Source organism: Procambarus clarkii, chromosome 81 (genome assembly GCF_040958095.1).
Source record: "Procambarus clarkii isolate CNS0578487 chromosome 81, FALCON_Pclarkii_2.0, whole genome shotgun sequence".
NCBI lineage: Eukaryota > Metazoa > Arthropoda > Malacostraca > Decapoda > Cambaridae > Procambarus > Procambarus clarkii.
This window is the reverse complement of record NC_091230.1, coordinates 12,520,052-12,540,625: the sequence shown is the minus strand read 5'-3', so window position 1 is coordinate 12,540,625 and position 20,574 is coordinate 12,520,052.

The window sequence follows — 20,574 nt, the reverse complement described above, 5'->3', positions numbered from 1 at the left end:
GCAGTGACTCTGATTGTCGGAGAGAGAGAGTGATGGTAGTACCCTGTGGAGTAGGGGTTTCCGCTCACCTGAAACGCAAGAAAAGCCTGGGTTCGAGCCCCTGTAGTCCTTGAAAGGTCACGGTGGGGCGATTGTGCGCCGATCCTCGAGTGCTTAACATCTTGTACACGAAACCCACCACACCCTCCCATCCGTCCCATTACCAACCACACCCCCTCCCATCCGTCCCATTACCAACCACACCCCCTCCCATCCGTCCCATTACCAACCACACCCCCTCCCATCCGTCCCATTACCAACCACAGCCCCTCCCATCCGTCCCATTACCAACCACACCCCCTCCCATCCGTCCCATTTCTGTTCTACTTACCACACCACACAACTTCCTCCCAGCCTCTTCCAGCTTCCCTGTCCATCCATTTTCACTCTCCCCTTTCCCTCTGCTGCTCCCACCGTCCCTTCCTACAGACCCACCCATCTCTTCCATCAGTCAACCAACCTCCCCCTCCCACCCTTAACACTCCCCTCTCCCATGGTCCCCTATCCCATGCCTCCTCTCCCATGCCCCCTCTCACATGCCCTTCCCTCCTTTCTCTTGCAACATTCCCCTCTGAATTCCTTGTTTTCAAAGCCCTTTCCCATCAACACACTCATTTTATACATGATGCAGTCGCCTGTGATACCAACACAACTAAGATCGCTCGCAACACTCTTTTTCCCGTCTGCTTAGTTCTCGAGGAAGTTAGACAAGCCTAACTTTGACCCCTAGTAAGTTAGCATTCCAGATTTAACCCATCAAGTTAGACCTTCTCCCCCCTCCCCTCCCATACGACTTAGGATATGATTCCCTGTAAATTTTTCTTTCAAATCTCATTACTGAAGGTTAGACAATTTATAGATTTGATGCTCTTCATTTTCCTAATTTTTTTATTTCTCACTAGACTCTTCTAGCAGTCATATTTCCCCATCTTTTCGTCAAGTTAGTATAATCTTCATTTAAAGTTTCCAATTTTCCTGCTATCCTTTAGTTGCATTCTCTTGTCCCTATTCCCTAAAGTTGCTCCCCAATTTTAGGATTGCAGGTAGGAGATTCCATCGACTGAACTCAGTGGAAGATAAATAGCGAATTTAGACACACAATAGACTGAACACTTTGGGAGATTTCTCAAATCGAACAGTGGGAGATTTCTCAGATCGAACAGTGGGAGATTTCTCAAATCGAACAGTGGGAGATTTCTCAGATCGAACAGTGGGAGATTCATCAAATCGAACAGTGGGATATTCATCAAATCGAACAGTGGGAGATTCATCAATTCAAACAGTGAGAGATTCATCAAATCGAACAGTGGGAGATTTCTTAAACCGAACAATTGGGATATTTCTCTGACTAAAACTCTTTCAAAGATTCCTTAAACCGAACAATGAGAGCTCTCAGACCGAACAGGGAAGGGGGGGGGGAGGGATTCCTGAAACCGAACGCTCTAAGCGGTTAGACGGAACACCAACTATAAACCACTGGCCGTCAACCCATCCGTGTTATTGTTTAAACCTTTTGTGCTTTGTTTCACATTTATTAGTCTCCAAATGGTCCGGGTGCGTGTCCTAATGTTAATGTTTCATACCTTGATTAATGCCTTAATACACAGTTCGTGTCGGAGTCTTTAAATTGTAGATAATTGAAGGCGAAATAACCTGATGCAACCATGGGATCACGGGGGTCAAATATGCAGGATTATATTACATCAAATATTGTATACCAATTACATATTAAATATTAAATATTATATACCAAATAGTTACCAATTACATCCATATTCCCTTGACTCGTGTCACACACTTTTACAAGAGTATATTTTTTTTTGTTTTTTTTTTGCGTCTTTTAACACGTTCAGTGCGTGATGCATAATTATATCAGGAGGTATAATTATATCAGGGGGTATAATTATATAAGGGGGTGTGATATACTCCCCTGCTTCTCTGTGCGTATACCCGAAGAGTTCACTTTAGTAAACCAATTGTGTATACACAGTTATATACACAATACACCAATTAGGAACACCATCTTGAGGTTATCTTGAGATGATTTCGGGGCTTTTTAGTGTCCTCGCGGCCCGGTCCTCGACCAGGCCTCCACCCCCAGGAAGCAGCCCGTGACAGCTGACTAACACCCAGGTACCTATTTTACTGCTAGGGAACAGGTAGTTACCTAGCTACCATCGTTACCACCGTTACCACCGTTACCATTACTAGCTACCACCGTTACCATAGTTACCATCACCATGATAATAGTGCACAGGTTCAAAACCCTCATCTAGGCCCTTGTGGATTTGTTCATTTAATCAGCATAATAATCACCAAAATAATTCCCATAATAATCCCAATAATAATCACCCTAATAATCTTTATCTTGGGTAGTTTGGGGAACCTCTTGACTCGTTAGACTGCAACTTAAAACCAGCCCAATTCCCAGTATATTGCTCCCATTGAGAAAACTTCCGATCATATTGGCCATTTAAATAACCAAAAAGATATAAAAGTCTCTTTTTTTTCTTCCACGTGCTGCTGGAGTCGAAGTTTGAGGATGTTGGAGCTGCCTGTGGCGGCCGGCTGTGGCTTGGGGCTGTTTGATGGTGATAGTGCCTGCTGGCTTGGGGCTGTTTGATGGTGATAGTGCTAGCTGGCTTGGGGCTGTTTGATGGTGATAGTGCTAGCTGGCTTGGGGCTGTTTGATTGTGATAGTGCCTGCTGGCTTGGGGCTGTTTGATGGTGATAGTGCTAGCTGGCTTGGGGCTGTTTGATGGTGATAGTGCCGGCTGGCTTGGGGCTGTTTGATGGTGATAGTGCTAGCTGGCTTGGGGCTGTTTGATGGTGATAGTGCCTGCTGGCTTGGGGCTGTTTGATGGTGATAGTGCCTGCTGGCTTGGGGCTGTTTGATGGTGATAGTGCCAGCTGTGGCTTGGGGCTGTTTGATTGTGATAGTGCTAGCTGGCTTGGGGCTGTTTGATTGTGATAGTGCCAGCTGGCTTGGGGCTGTTTGATGGTGATAGTGCCAGCTGGCTTGGGGCTGTTTGATTGTGATAGTGCTAGCTGGCTTGGGGCTGTTTGATGGTGATAGTGCTAGCTGGCATGGGGCTGTTTGATGGTGATAGTGCCAGCTGGCTTGGGGCTGTTTGATGGTGATAGTGCCAGCTGGCTTGGGGCTGTTTGATGGTGATAGTGCCAGCTGGCTTGGGGCTGTTTGATGGTGGTAGTGCCTGCTGGCTTGGGGCTGTTTGATGGTGATAGTGCCAGCTGTGGCTTGGGGCTGTTTGATGGTGATAGTGCTAGCTGGCTTGGGGCTGTTTGATTGTGATAGTGCCAGCTGGCTTGGGGCTGTTTGATGGTGATAGTGCCGGCTGGCTTGGGGCTGTTTGATGGTGATAGTGCTAGCTGGCTTGGGGTTGTTTGATGGTGGTAGTGCTAGCTGGCTTGGGGCTGTTTGATGGTGATAGTGCTAGCTAGCTTGGGGCTGTTTGATAGTAATAGTTGAACTCTTCCTATGTGGATATTTGCCTATATATATATATATATATATATATATATATATATATATATATATATATATATATATATATATATATATATATAATATATATAATATGTATTGTATACATAATATATATATAATATATCTGGCCGGGGAGGATTGACCGAGTGCCAATCCTGAGCTGTTGCCTCTGTTCACCCAGCAGCGAATGGGTGTACCTGGTTGTTAAACGATTTGGCGGGTCGTATTCCAGGGAAAGAATTCAAGAATCTTTTTGTTTACAAGAAGTTTACTAGATTATATGTATATAATCATATGTATATATATATATATATATGTATGTATGTATATATATATATGTATGAAGATGACACACAAAAGTTAGCATGATGCTCTCTCTCTCTCTTCATTTTAAGTTTGTTCTTGATTACTTTCCTCCCTATTCATTCCCATCTTCTTCCTCTTTTCTTCCGGCTCTTCTCTCTCTCTCTTAACGTCTCTCTCATTCCTCTCTTCGTACCTTTTCCACTTCTCCCCTTAAGTACCCTCTGCTCCCACCCCCCCACCCCCCCCACCCCCTTCTTCCCTTTCCCACTCCTCCCCGTCTCTTCTCCACCTTCATTTCCTAAACCTCTTTTTCCCATTTCCTTCCCCCTTTCTTCTCCCTTCTCCCTTTCTCCACACCAAAAAGTAGTTATAAGTGTAAACACACACACGGACGCTAAAACATGGAGGCTGCGTTCCCAGGTTATCTTGAGGTTATCTTGAGATGATTTCGGGGCTTTAGTGTCCCCGCGGCCCGGTCCTCGACCAGGCCTCCACCCCCAGGAAGCCGCCCATGACAGCTGACTAACACCCAGGTACCTATTTTACTGCTAGGTAACAGGGGCATAGGGTGAAAGAAACTCTGCCCATTGTTTCCCGCCGGCGTCTGGGATCGAACCCGGGACCACAGGATCACAAGTCCAGTGTGCTGTCCGCTCGGCCGACCGGCTCCCCAGGGGCATAGTGTGTCAGCAAGGCGGACAGCCCGCCTGCTCTAGGTCCTCTCCACTAACACTGTGGATTCCATGTCTTTCCTTCGGCGGTGTTCCACCTCTTGTTTATACGAGAGGAAAAGAGTCTTTCTTCCTCCTTCTGCTCTTCCTCCTCCTCCTCCTTCTCTTCTACCTCTTCAGCCTTAGTAGAATGAAAGTTTTATCTCTATTATTTATTCTGACATTTTGATGTGTTTACGATTATTCTTTAATGTTTTCTTGTGGTTGAGAGATGCGGGAGGGGGGGATGTTGGGGTGGGGGGGAGGGGGGATGTTGGGGTGGGGGGGAGGGGGGGAGGGTGATGTTGGGGTGGGGGGGGGCGGGGAGGGTGATGTTGTTGTGATGTTGGGGGGGGGGGTAGGGGTGATGTTGGGGGGGGGGGCGGGTAGGGTGATGTTGGGGTGGGGTGGGGGGAGAGATCGAGGTGTTGAGGGCGGGGAGGGGTAGAATGAAGGAGGGAAGAAGAGGGGGGGGAGTAGGGGAAGAAGAGAGGAAGAAGGGGAGGGGAATTTTGATAAGCTGGGGAGAGGGTAATTGAAGGAAGAGGGAGGGATAGGGAGAGGGGGGAAGGGGTACGCAGGGAGGGGGAGATAGGGGGGAAAGAGGGGAGATAGGAGGGAAGTGGGGGGGTTGGGGTTCCTCGCTTATCGCAGCCTGGTTATATTTTTTCCACCTCCTCCTTCTTGGCCTCTTGGAGATTTGCATATCATTAATTTGTTTGTGTTTTAATTTACACAACATGTCTCTATCGCTGTGTTTTCATTGTTCAATTTTTTTGTGTATTAACAAGAAAAACATCAGCGATGTTGTAAGCGTCTGCAACATTCAAGGGGGCCTCGTAGCCTGGTAAGGGGGCCTCGTAGCCTGGTAAGGGGGCCTCGTAGCCTGGTAAGGGGGCCTCGTAGCCTGGTAAGGGGGCCTCGTAGCCTGGTAAGGGGGCCTCGTAGCCTGGTGGATAGCGCGCAGGACTCGTAATTCTGTGGCGCGGGTTCGATTCCCGCACGAGGCAGAAACAAATGGGCAAAGTTTCTTTCACCCTGAATGCCCCTGTTACCTAGCAGTAAATAGGTACCTGGGAGTTAGTCAGCTGTCACGGGCTGCTTCCTGGGGGTGGAGGCCTGGTCGAGGACCGGGCCGCGGGGACACTAAAGCCCCGAAATCATCTCAAGATAACTCAACATTCCTGTCAGTCTGAGTGAGCAGCATCAGCAGCATGTGCAACGTCACAGTAACTATAGGGTGAGGTGCATCGTCTTAGCTAACATCAGCTGTGTGTTAACATCAGGAACAGTATCTCTTTCAGCATCAGTATCTGTAGCAGTAGCTGTAGTTGTAGTAACAATATTAGAAGCCGTTTTAGTATCTGCAGTTGTTGGAGATACTGGAGCAGCAGCAGCAGTAATTGTAGTATCAGTAGCAGTAGCAGGAGCTATTAACAATAGCCGCAGCACCACCATTACCACCACCACGACCACTAGCACCACCACCACCACCACTACTAGCACCACCACCACTACCACCACCACGACCACTAGCACCACCACCACCACCACTAGCACCACTATCACCACCACCACTAGCACCACCACCACCACCACTAGCACCACCACCACCACTAGCACCACCACCACCACCACTAGCACCACCACCACCACTACCACCACTAGCACCACCACCACTAGCACCACCACCATCACCACCACCACCACCACTACCACCACCACTACCACCACCACCACTACTACCACCACCACCACCACCACCACTACCACCACCACCACCACCACTACTACCACCACCACCACCACTACCACCACCACCACCACTAGCACCACCACCACCACCACTAGCACCACCACCACCACTAGCACCACCACCACCACCACTAGCACCACCACCACCACCACCACCACCACTACCACCACCACCACCACCACCAACACCACCACTGGCCCCACCACCACCACCACCACCACTAGCACCACCACCACCACCACTAGCACCACCACCACCACCACCACCACCACCACTAGCACCACCACCACCACCACCACCACTAGCACCACCAACAGTAAAGCCATCAGCATCAGTAGCAGGATCACTGACAGCACCAGTAGCAGGATCACTGACAGCACCAGTAGCAGGATCACTGACAGCACCAGTAGCAGGATCACTGACAGCACCAGTAGCAGGATCACTGACAGCACCAGTAGCAGGATCACTGACAGCACCAGTAGCAGGATCACTGACAGCACCAGTAGCAGGATCACTGACAGCACCAGTAGCAGGATCACTGACAGCACCAGTAGCAGGATCACTGACAGCACCAGTAGCAGGATCACTGACAGCACCAGTAGCAGGATCACTGACAGCACCAGTAGCAGGATCACTGACAGCACCAGTAGCAGGATCACTGACAGCACCAGTAGCAGGATCACTGACAGCACCAGTAGCAGGATCACTGACAGCACCAGTAGCAGGATCACTGACAGCACCAGTAGCAGGATCACTGACAGCACCAGCGCCAACGGGCTCCCGAGAGTAATGGAAACTCGTCGTTATCAAAATATTGAAGACCGGTTGGCCTGCCCTGCCGACAACAATAGGCTGGTCGCCCGCGGCACTCCTCCCAACAAAGACCCATCTGGCATATTCCTGTAGAAGCTCCGACAGGAGACTCAACCACACGGGCCCGAAATGTTGGTCTTCCAAACATTGCAACATGAAGCCCACTATGCCAAAATAAAAATCAGTGTTTTCTAAGTTGCAAATAAGGCTTTATGAAGCGTTTTTTATAAAGTAATTCTGACTTTATGATTAAAGTCAGAATGCTGAGCTCCTTGTGATATGTTCCCATTACACAAGGATCACAGCGAGAGGGGGAATGAATGTGAAAAAAATCATATATTCTAAATGCGATTTTGGTCAATATATTCGCTTGAAGATGGGGCAGATGAGCCGCTCCTGACCAAAAGAAAGAAAATATTAAGATTGGCGGATGTATTATTTTTTGAAATTGTGACACGAGTTTTGCCTTTTAGAAAAGACGGATGAAATATTAGATATATATAGATATATATAAGGGGGGATGACTTCGGCTTTGGGTTATCGTGGCTATCTTTTATCTATCTTTATTTTAGTACTATAATATCGAAGTACTAAGTACTAAGATAGTACTATCTATCGAAGTACAATCTCTTTTGTTTTGTTTTACAGGTGAACGTTTTGAATTCAAGATAGTTGAATCTTGAATTCAACTATCAACTATGTAACTATTTCCGGTATTAACAGCCCCGGATTATTATTATTATTTTGGTGGGTTTATAAGTTAAGGTATAATATAAAAAGTTGAGAATATTTTACCGCATACTGTTCGTATGTTTGTTTGGAATATATTGTGATATACGTTTGATATAAGACAGTTACAACGCAAAACCTAAATGATGTCGATAATGATTGTTTTAAGTCGAAAGGAATCTGTGATACCAAACAGCAGTTTAGCTGTATCAGTATGGATGATTTTAAAGTCAAATAAATGGTATATAAACGATGATATATATATATATTAGCAGCACCACCACTGGTATATATATATATATATATATATATATATATATATATATATATATATATATATATATATATATATATATATATATATATATATATATATATATATATATATATATATATATTAGCTCTTTGTCTGACTCTCTCTCTATCTCTCTCTCTCTCTCTCTCTCTCTCTCTCTCTCTCTCTCTCTCTCTCTCTCTCTCTCTCTCTCTCCCGTATTCTGGACACTCAATATACGCGTCCAACAATGTTGTGTCTGATGAACCATAGGAAAATCTCTTGGAAACTCTATGGAAAACCAAACACACTTTTCAGAATTTATGGTTGTCGTAATAGGGGGCTAATTCTACTTAAAAAAAAGGGCCTGAGGGTCTATACCAAACCTTTGTGACACTCCCCATTCAATCTCCCGTCATCATTGAAAGTTGTGTGAGACTTGTGTGGCAACCCTGTTGCCACGCCTGTGGTTGATACCTGATCAACCAGGCTGTGACTCATACGTCAGGCTGCGAGCAGCCGCGTCTAACAGCCTGGTTGATCAGTCCAGCAATGTCGGAAAATCCGACACCATTTAATATATCATACAGATAATAGCTGTGTTGTATAAACAAGTTACCCATAGAAAACGTAACTTGTAGTGGAATTACCGTCTATAGAAAACGGGATATCATCACCACATACTATTATAATTCACCAGCTATTCTGCTGGGAATTATTCTTAAATACATTAGTCTTTGGACTTTACCATCATAAAAACATCTTATATAAATTAACTTAATTATCAATATTAAAGTAGAGTAAATGTGACCCTTCTATCACTTTCTGAAATCTGGACAAAGTAGGCCAGGCGTCAGAGTGGAGGAAGGAGGGGCAGCCATTGTTGTGTCACCTCCGAGACGTGTGGAGCAAATTTGGCTCCTATCATTCTGGACAATGTCGGCCAGACGTCAATAGTATGGAGTGTTAAACAGTCATTGTTTTATACTAGACCAGAGGCTCACACGGGAGCAAATTCGGCTCCTGTTAATTTACTTGGACGTAGTGTTATGGAAACCAAAGGTACCATCTCCAACACGATGTCTACAATTCAAGTTAAGTCTATCCGAAACCCGTTTATCATTCATTTATGGCCATTAATGTCAGGATATAGGGTGACCCGGTTAGATCACGTGGAAGCCTCAAACTAAAGGTAATTAAGCCAGGTCTTTAATGTTCCATGTACTGTATAGTGTTTTCTCTGATATAACTTGTCATATATAGGATTCTGGCTTCACAGTTAGCGCCCTTTTGACAGGTCAAGACGAGGAAGAGTTTGTGCACCAGTTACCTGGGTGATATGGAAGCTACCTCAAAGAGGATAATTTGGTGTCTACACCCTAGTTATACCTGGTGGACTAGCCTGCTGTACTATAAGATAAGGAACCTCTTCAATGTTTAATAATGTGTAGTTAATTCTGTAGTTTGATTGGCTGCATATATATTAATTTAATAAACCCCCCTAATGTGTAGAGGATCGATTTGTGAGATTAAGAGATTATTGCAGAAATACAGTCCACTTATCATTATACAAATTGCTATCGAAGTATATAAATTAACGTAAATATAAATTCATATAAATTAAATAAATATAAATCTCACAGGTCGGTTCCCACAAGCAACCAGGAGGCCTGGTCGACGACCAGGCCGCGGGGACACTAAGCCCCGGAAGCACCTCAAGGTAACCTCAAGGTAGGCGTCTGTTCTCCAACTCCATACAGACAGACACCATATTTTATAGATGCAGATAATATATCCAATTCAGCAAATAACATTTACTACATACTTTCAGCGGATGCTAAGTTAAGTGTAATGGCTAAACCGGTGAAATTTATCTTGCAACAAAAATTGAGTTGCAATACAATTTTAAATGCAAAGTTGGTGTGCAAAGTGCGGCTTCAGAGACCGGATCACTGTTGCCAGAGCAGTTTTTTGTTATCAGTTTGCAAGTTTGATAAGTCACAATTGCCAGGCCAGAAATAATTGATGTTTCGTTTGGTTTTGTGGACAAAATATATTGTTTCGTTGTTTAATAGGTACGTCATGAGATCAAAACTATCTCCTTAAACAAAAATTAACAAAAAATTAAATTAAAAACCATTGCTGTTTAAATCTTTGTTTCCCAGCAGTGCGTTGCAGTAATGTTTCATCCAGATTAAAAAAAAATTAAATGCCCATAAGAATATGCACGAATATTTACTTAATGACCAAATGGTGCTGGTCATTCAAAATAAGCAGCACTCAAAACACGTAACAATAAACAAATCCATAAGGGCCGTGATGAGGGTTCGAACCTACGTCTGAGAGGATCCCAGGCGCTGCCTTAATCAACTAGACCACGACATGGTCAAAAGAATTGCAACCGGGATTAAGGCAGCGCTGGGATCCTCTTAGACGTAGGTTAGAACCCTCTCACGGCCCTTGTGGATTGGTTCATTTGATGCATTACGCTATTGTGATTTCTGTGTGTAAATACCCAATATTTTAGTTCAGAGTGATTTGATTACACCTCCGTCAATGCTCCTATCATGCCAGAGCAGTTTGAAGGAGACCTGCCATTGTACTGTTGTTTAAGGTACACCAGAGGATAGGAAACTGTATCGCTTCAGTGCTGATGGGAAGGGAGGATGTGGGAGGGAGGGGGAGATGTTGGGGGCATGTAGGAGGGGGAGGAGGAGGAAAGGTGTACTCTATGTTGGAGCACAATGTAGGTCATGCGAGCTCTAATGAGGAAATAGAGCCTGTGCTCTAAAGTGTGGGAGATGTGTTTTAAACTATTTAAAGTGTGTTGTAAAGTTTGAGAGATGTGTTAATATTCAGTTTTCTTGAAGACAAGATGGCACTACTATCTCTTATCACGTCCTGGCCTCCTCCTCCTCCTCCTCCTTCCTGTGGCGCCAGGTCTGTCTCAGTCCTTGACGAAGCCTTTGGTCTAGTCACAGAACTACACCATTGTTCAGCGCTCAATTTTGTTTTTCTTGCATTTTGAAGTCACGTCTCCTGTGACGTTCATGTATACATATATGTTATTTATTTATTTTATTCCACTGTGTGTGTCTGTGAATGTGTGGGTGTGTGTGTGTGTGTGTGTGTGTGTCTGTGAATGTGTGTGTGTGTGTGTGTGTGTGTGTGTGTGTGTGTGTGTGTGTGTGTGTGTGTGTGTGTGTGTGTGTGTGTGTGTGTGTGTGTGTCTGTGAATGTGTGGGTGTGGGTGTGTGTGTGTGTGTGTGTCTGTGAATGTGTGGGTGTGTGTGTGTGTGTGTGTGTGTGTCTGTGAATGTGTGGGTGTGTGTGGGTGTGTGTGTGTGTGTCTGTGAATGTGTGGGTGTGTGTGTGTGTGTGTGTGTGTCTGTGAATGTGTGGGTGTGGGTGTGTGTGTGTGTGTGTGTCTGTGAATGTGTGGGTGTGGGTGTGGGTGTGTACTCACCTAGTTGTGTTTGCGGGGGTTGAGCTCTGGCTCTTCGGTCCCGCCTCTCAACCGAGGTTCTGTGTGTATGTGTGTGTGTGTGTGTTTACACGTGTGTAAAAACGCTTAATTTAGCGGGTTTGTTTCATATTTTTTTCTTTCTTTTTTTATGATTGCATTAAAATAATTGCTGTGCTGGCAGTGTTTTGTTTTGTCCGAGACTAATTGCTGCCACAGTTATCTTCCTTCTGTGTATTAAGCTAATTGCTATCAGCCCATCGTTTGTCTCGCTATTATTATTTTCTTCTCCCCTCCTCAACCAGCGCAACACTTTGTCTTCTATTATTAAATTTCTTATCGAGTCTCCTGTCGTACAGGAAGAATATTTTCGCTGGTGCTCCTGTTCTTATCAAGAGAACAACAGTTAATATTTTATCTATATTAATATTTTCCGAATAATTATTTTTTTTGGGAGAACTGTATCGAACGCTGGACTTGTGATCCTGTGGTCCTGGGTTCGATCCCAGGCGCCGGCGAGAATCATTGGGCAGAGTTTCTTTCACCCTATGCCCCTGTTACCTAGCAGTAAAATAGGTACCTGGGTGTTAGTCAGCTGTCACGGGCTGCTTCCTGGGGGTGGAGGCCTGGTCGAGGACCGGGCGCGGGGACACTAAAAAGTCCCGAAATCATCTCAAGATAATCTCAAGATAACATTAATCATATAACTCGGTTTCTGTGTGTCTTATAGTTGGCTTTCCAAGTACCCAGCTGTCTTTGCTGTGCTTGATGGCTGTGTTGCACAGCTGACCTGTTGGTAACTAGCAATCCTTTCCTCTCCCCCCCCTCCTCTTGTCTCTTCAAAGGCCAAAGGCCAGTCACCTCAGCATGCAGCTGTGTACACACACACTGAGGCCTCTCGCTTCACTCACAGAGAATAGTTTCCCAGATCCCAGAGACACTCTCCACGCTCTCCAAAATCCAAAAGGTGGGTTGCTCACTCCAAAACAGTGAGCAACAGCAACTGGCAGTTATGCCAGCTGCTGTGAGGCTTCTGTGCTGGCTAGGGTTCGAGTCTCCTGGTGGGAAAGTGTTCTAAAGTTGTAAAACTTCACTTGCGTGTACACCAGTTGATTGACAGTTGAGAGGCGAGACCAAAGAGCCGAAGCTCAACCCCCGCAAACACAACTAGGTGAATACATACACACATATCCTAGAATTATCAGAACAACAACACGTGAATAGGTTATGCGTAAGTAACCACAAGGAAAATGAAACGAAAATTCCGAACGTTTCCGTGTTTCAACACATTATCAAGGAATACAGACAGAAAAAATACGGGTTTGGGGTTACACACCCCCATGACACCTGAGCAGATAAAGAGCAATAAAAACAAAATATCGATTAATGGGAGTGACATCAATACAAGTATATATATAGAACCTTTTATACACCTGGGTTCTGGGAGACTCGAATCCTGGACCCCAGGTGTGTCTGAGACCGAAGTTCAATCAATCGAGCTATTGAGTGGTCTTAATAAGAAAATTTGCAGAAAGTTGAATGGAATGTCTATTTCCACGAAAGTGTAGATAAACAATTTACTTATGTATATATATACATTCAGGTCACTTCCACTGAAAGGTGGGACAATATATATTCCACCTTTCAAATGTGGTTTACGGGCTATTCATGCCCGTGCTATTCATACAAGGGCTAATGAAGGGCTATTCATAGCTCTTACGGGCTATTCATGCCCGTACCACCTCTTACCTAGCCTAATCTTCAGCAATCTATCTGTGGTTTATTCTACATGTAAATGTATCAAGTAATCATAATTGTGATCCCTGGTGGTGTGTGGACGGCTGTAGGGAGGCACAGTTACCAGGGGTTCGACGCCTCCTCCACCAACTTAATAGTCTATACTGAGGCCCTTGTCGCCTGTTACATCCCTTTATGGGTCGTAAAAGACGCGGTAATCGTGCCAGTTAGTTTAATCATCGCGCGACGACCCTTAACAACATCAGTTAACAACTAACTATAGACGGGACACGCAACCGGTTAACTCTAAATGTCGAGCCCCAACAACAACAAGTTGAATGAACAGGTGTGTGTGTGTGTATGTGTGTGTGTGTGTGTGTGTGTGTGTGTGTGTGTGTGTGTGTGTGTGTGTGTGTGTGTGTGTGTGTGTGTGTGTGTGTGTGTGTGTTTTGGTTGTTGAGTCTGTGCAACGTTTAGAGCCGTTCCTCTATCTTGAGGTTATCTTGAGATGATTTCGGGGCTTTAGTGTCCACGCGGCCCGGTCCTCGACCAGGCCTCCACCCCCAGGAAACAGCCCATGACAGCTAACTAACACTCAGGTACCTATTTTACTGCTAGGTAACAGGGGCATAGGGTGAAAGAAACTCTGCCCATTGTTTCTCGCCGGCGCCTGGGATCAAACCCAGGACCACAGGATCACAAGTCCAGTGTGCTGTCCACTCGTAAGCATCTGCAACTTGTGGTTCTGAAGGTTAATTGCACTGTAGGGTAATGGTGCTAATGAGTGCGTTGCATGGTGAGGGAACGGAACTATCAGGGAGGAAAGCGCCAAGCCAATACGACTATATAGCACTGGGAAGGATAAAGATTTGGAATGGGACGAAGGGAAAGGAATGGTGCCCAAGCACTTATGAACGGTCGGGGATTGAACGCCGACCCGCATAGTAGTTGGGGTAGCTGTATAGAGAGAGGTATATATGTAAATGGGGATGGATTGGTATATCCTCCACAGATCTCCAGTATCAGCTCTTGATACTGGTAATGGCTCAAAAGGGCCACCACTTACGGGCTATTCATGCCCGTGCCACCTTTTGGGTGGCTTAATCTTCATCAATCAATCGATTGGTATATGGGGAGGGATTAGAAGGAGGAGGAGCCAGCCCCTTCACCAGCAAGCAACACTAACAGGCATCAGTCGAGGAACTGTCTATACCTCGTGCCAGTAGACCCCCTCCCTGTCAAGAAGACAGTAACTGTACTGTCCAAACACTATACCCCGGAGGGCCTGTCTTGTCTCCGTCACGCCCCCCACCCGGTAGCCATGTTATTCTCCTTGTTCACGGAAGTTTCTCTAACACCAAGTCCAGATTTTTTCCTTCTTTTCATGACCCACATCGGATGCTGTGACCTTCATGTTAACTATGTTATAGTGGCTAAAGCTGTGAACAGTGTGTGTGTGTGTGTGTGTGTGTGTGTGTGTGTGTGTGTGTGTGTGTGTGTGTGTGTGTGTGTGTTTTAGCATTTTCTGTAACTATAGCTCATTAATATTGTAATCTTGTATAGTTGAACGCATTTTTGGGGTTCAAGTACATTATGTTTGTAAGCATTTTCTCTGCTACACAGGATGGGTATATGGTGTACTATGCCGATCACAGGATGGGTATGCGGTTTACTACCATTCACAGGATGGGTATGCGGTTTACTACCATTCACAGGATGGGTATGCGGTTTACTACCATTCACAGGATGGGTATTACTACCATTTTTTACTGCCCCAAAAAATTTAGCCAGTTAAAAATAAATCTAAATTCACTCTGCATGAAATAATAATTAACCATCTTAATAACAAATGATAATATAACTGAAATCCTCGCACTGTATTCATGTTTCGATACAGATGAGTTATACATATGATACTAATGAATAAAGAGAGTCGTGGGAAGATGAATAACAATAGCTGGCAGGTGTTCAGTGTTTCTGTGATATCCCAATATCTAAATATTTCATGTATTAGCCGCTTTTGTTATGTATTTTTTTTTATTACATTTTATTATGTATTTTATGACTTACCATCAATGTAAGATAATTTATGTATATATATATATATATATATATATATATATATATATATATATATATATATATATATATATATATATATATATTGCAATGATATTTTATGTAACTAGCTGACATTATCGTTGTGAAGTGTGCGAATTAGATGATATTGTTAACGTGAAACTCTTATTTAAGGTCTCGTTAAGACCGTTTGTGCTCTCTGTCATCCTTTTTGCGCTACCGCTCACATAATGTGCATGGGGAGGGGGGTACACAGTAGAGTATAGTGGTCTCAGTTGGCAACAATTAATCAGTAATATCTCACAGCCACTTGGTCTATCCTCACACACCCACCTTTTTTTCAGAACCAACGTGGTTCCACCCGCTTACACCCACCCACACCCACCCACACCCACCTCACGTCCCCCTGCTCCCACCACCCTAACACCCACACTCATTTCACACCCTTTCAGACACACTTTTACAACCCTCGTTCGAACATCTTGAGCCCCTCTCTCTCTCTCTCTCTCTCTCCCTCTCTGTTCTCACCCCTCACATCATCCCCTCTATCCCCCTCTATCCACCTCCTTCCCCAGCACGTCTCTGTCAGGACAAGCCTACCCCTGACAGACGGTATAATCGTTGTTTATGAGGTACTTATGTTGTTCGTCGCTCTCATAGGACTGAGCGCTCACTCTACCAGACTCTCGTTCGAGTCCTGGTTCGCATCAAATTTCGCGTAAATGTATTGAATGATATTTTGTCAGGTGGATGCTGCTGACTTTTTTTTTGTCGACTGGTTTTTTTAGTTTGGAAAAACTTTTTTTATGTTATTTTTTATATTGAAAGACTCGCAGGCTGAGACAGATGAGGGTCTTCTTCAGTTGGTTTAGTGTGTAACTTGAGGAGTTGTTCATCATGATTGAACTAACTTGAGGAGTTGTTCATCATGATTGAACTAACTTGAGGAGTTGTTCATCATGATTGAACTAACTTGAGGAGTTGTTCATCATGATTGAACTAACTTGAGGAGTTGTTCATCATGATTGAACTAACTTGAGGAGTTGTTCATCATGATTGAACTAACTTGAGGAGTTGTTCATCATGATTGAACTAACTTGAGGAGTTGTTCATCATGATTGAACTAACTTGAGGAGTTGTTCATCATGATTGAACTAACTTGAGGAGTTGTTCATCATGATTGAACTAACTTGAGGAGTTGTTCATCATGATTGAACTAACTTGAGGGGTTGTTCATCATGATTGAACTAACTTGAGGAGTTGTTCATCATGATTGAACTAACTTGAGGAGTTGTTCATCATGATTGAACTAACTTGAGAAGTTGTTCATCATGATTGAACTAACTTGAGGAGTTGTTCATCATGATTGAACTAACTTGAGGAGTTGTTCATCATGATTGAACTAACTTGAGGAGTTGTTCACACACACACACACACACACATCGTGTGTGTGTGTGTACTCACCTATTTGTACTCACCTATTTGTGCTTGCGGGGGTTGAGCTTTGGCTCTTTGGTCCCGCCTCTCAACTGTCAATCAACTGTTGTACAGATTCCTGAGCCTACTGGGCTCTATCATATCTACATTTAAAACTGTGTATGGAGTCAGCCTCCACCACATCACTGCCTAGTGCATTCCATCCGTTAACTACTCTCACACTGAAAAAGTTCCTTCTTACGTCTCTGTGGCTCATGTGGGTACTCAGTTTCCACCTGTGTCCCCTTGTTCGCGTCCCACCAGGATTGAATAGTTTATCCTTGTTTACCCGGTCGATTCCTCTGAGGATTTTGTAGGTTGTGATCATGTCTTCCCTTACTCTTCTGTCTTCCAGTGTCGTAAGGTGCATTTCCCGCAGCCTTTCCTCGTAACTCATGCCTCTTAGTTCTGGGACTAGTCTAGTGGCATACCTTTGGACTTTTTCCAGCTTCGTCTTGTGCTTGACAAGGTACGGGCTCCATGCTGGGGCCGCATACTCCAGGATTGGTCTTACATATGTGGTGTACAAGATTCTGAATGATTCCTTACACAGGTTCCTGAACGCTGTTCTGATGTTAGCCAGCCTCGCATATGCCGCAGACGTTATTCTTTTTATATGGGCTTCAGGAGACAGGTTTGGTGTGATATCAACTCCTAGATCTTTCTCTGTGTGTGTGTGTGTGTGTGTGTGTGTGTGTGTGTGTGTGTGTGTGTACTCACCTAGTTGTACTCACCTAGTTGTGCTTGCGGGGGTTGAGCTTTGGCTCTTTGGTCCCGCCTCTCAACTGTCAATCAACTGTTGTACAGATTCCTGAGCCTACTGGGCTCTATCATATCTACATTTAAAACTGTGTATGGAGTCAGCCTCCACCACATCACTGCCTAGTGCATTCCATCCGTTAACTACTCTCACACTGAAAAAGTTCCTTCTTACGTCTCTGTGGCTCATGTGGGTACTCAGTTTCCACCTGTGTCCCCTTGTTCGCGTCCCACCAGGATTGAATAGTTTATCCTTGTTTACCCGGTCGATTCCTCTGAGGATTTTGTAGGTTGTGATCATGTCTTCCCTTACTCTTCTGTCTTCCAGTGTCGTAAGGTGCATTTCCCGCAGCCTTTCCTCGTAACTCATGCCTCTTAGTTCTCGGACTAGTCTAGTGGCATACCTTTGGACTTTTTCCAGCTTCGTCTTGTGCTTGACAAGGTACGGGCTCCATGCTGGGGCCGCATACTCCAGGATTGGTCTTACATATGTGGTGTACAAGATTCTGAATGATTCCTTACACAGGTTCCTGAACGCTGTTCTGATGTTAGCCAGCCTCGCATATGCCGCAGACGTTATTCTTTTTATATGGGCTTCAGGAGACAGGTTTGGTGTGATATCAACTCCTAGATCTTTCTCTGTGTGTGTGTGTGTGTGTGTGTGTGTGTGTGTGTGTGTGTACTCACCTAGTTGTACTCACCTAGTTGTGCTTGCGGGGGTTGAGCTCTGGCTCTTTGGTCCCGCCTCTCAACCGTCAATCAACAGGTGTACAGGTTCCTGAGCCTATTGGGCTCTATCATATCTACACTTGAAACTGTGTATGGAGTCAGCCTCCACCACATTGCTTCCTAATGCATTCCATTTATCAACCACTCTGACACTAAAACTCTGTGTGTGTGTGTGTGTGTGTGTGTGTGTGTGTGTGTGTGTGTGTGAATGCGTCAAGTCTGTCTTTTTTATTTTTGAGTTTCAGTTGAAATTTTTTGCGTGGCCACATTTTCTTCTATAATCAACTGTTCTTCTGTGGAATCCACCATTCCTCTAATGGCTCAGTCAACCAACGGGTCGTTAGTTGACTCGTTAGTCGTCCAACTTAGTCGTCTACAGATTCGGTTAAACTGTTTGAACCGAAGTGCCTGTCTGAGAACACAAATAACACGGGGACCCAGAACATCGATCGTGATGAAATATAACAAAATTGTTATATTTTGTTATATTTTTGTTATATTTTATAGAAGAAAAAGAAAAGGTGAATGGATGAGATATTTAGGGACTGAATCAACCACAGAACAGCTTTCGGGTTCTATAAGCTGATCTTGAATGGCATTTTTTTTTACTAAACCCTGCAATTTTTAACGTATTGGTCCATTGCGTTCAAAATGTGGTGCATTGGATGGAAAGACAGGACCACTAAAAACACCCCCCCCCCCTTCCTTTTCCCTCACCCCCTCCCCTCACTCCCTCCCCACAATACCACCCCCCAAGAACGCCCCCAACTCCCCCCCCCCCCCCCACCCCGATCTTCGCACAGATTTCAAGACGGGGAATTTAAGATGAATGTCCTACCATGGGTTATGTTGGGATGCCTGGAGTTAGCATTCTTGGAGACGGGCGAGGATGGGTGGGGTGTAGGGTGGACATTGCGGGGGAGGGGGCATCGAACCCAGGCCGTCAGGGATCTCCAGTACCGTGACCACTGCGCCAGCGATCGTCATGGTACTATGGTACTGGTACTGAATTCCCCCCCCCCCCCGGCCTCAGGTTAGGCTCGTTAGAACATCGCCAGCCCCCTCCCCCCCCCCCCCGCCCCCTCAACCACCCTGGGACGCATTCGTAAGTTTCAGACACCGCGGCAATAAAAACAGGTTTGTTATATAAATCCCTGATTTATATATATAAATCAGTGTTATTATACAATACAATTCTATGTATAGTTAGGCGTAGGTTAGGTTAGGTTAGGTTAGGTTAGGTTAGGTTAGATTAGTTTAAAGGTTCTGTGGACGCTTATTTTTTTATTTTTTTGGTACGTGAGTGAAGCTTTGAGAAACTCAGTGGTCCGAGCAGAGGTCGAGCAGCGAACCACAACTCGAGAAAAATACCTCCGTCGCCGTTTGTGAGTCGTGTGTAACCCCCGTCGTTCATTACTAAACAGGAGGGGGGGAGGAGGTGGTTGGATTAACGAGCATTTAGCTATTTGTCGTTTAAGGTGTAGGGGGGGGGGATGGTGTTGTGATTTGACTACGAGGCTCCGGAACAAGTGACCCCGGATCCGAACCACTAGGAGCAGCCAGCTGATTGGTTGGAGTAGGAGCGAGTCACAGCCGAGGCTGGCGTGTAGTGATGATCCACACACTTGTTACTTCCCGGACAATGATTTTCTTCGCCTTTGTGGGCCATTAATGTAGAGTTCTGCGTTCATTTAGCGACTGTTTCCCCACCGTGATTACCTAAGTGTAATTACCTAAGTGTAGTTACAGGATGAGAGCTACGCTCGTGGTGTCCCGTCTTCCCAGTACTCTTTGTCATAAAAATAAATACCCACACGGACATAAATACCCACACGGGGAGGGGGGGGGGACTCAAACAATTGATGGTGGTGTGTTCGACCCATCCACAATCGAACCCGACACAATCACCCACTCTCTCAACCACACTCTCTGATGGCTCACCGTGACGGTGACTGGTGCTCGGTGTGGTCACTCGCTGCTTGAGTAGTGTCGTGTGTGGTTGCATTATGCAACACAGATTTCAAGAACTATCAACACTACTCGTTATAAAGACCATAACTTTGGGTTGCAAAAAAATCACGTTATTGCAGGTGATGTGTTTGTGAGTGATCACCGTGAAATGTGAATTGTTGTCGTTAGAGTTAGTGACCAATTAGTGCCCGTGGGAGACGTCTGGGTAGAGTGGTGGTTACCGCA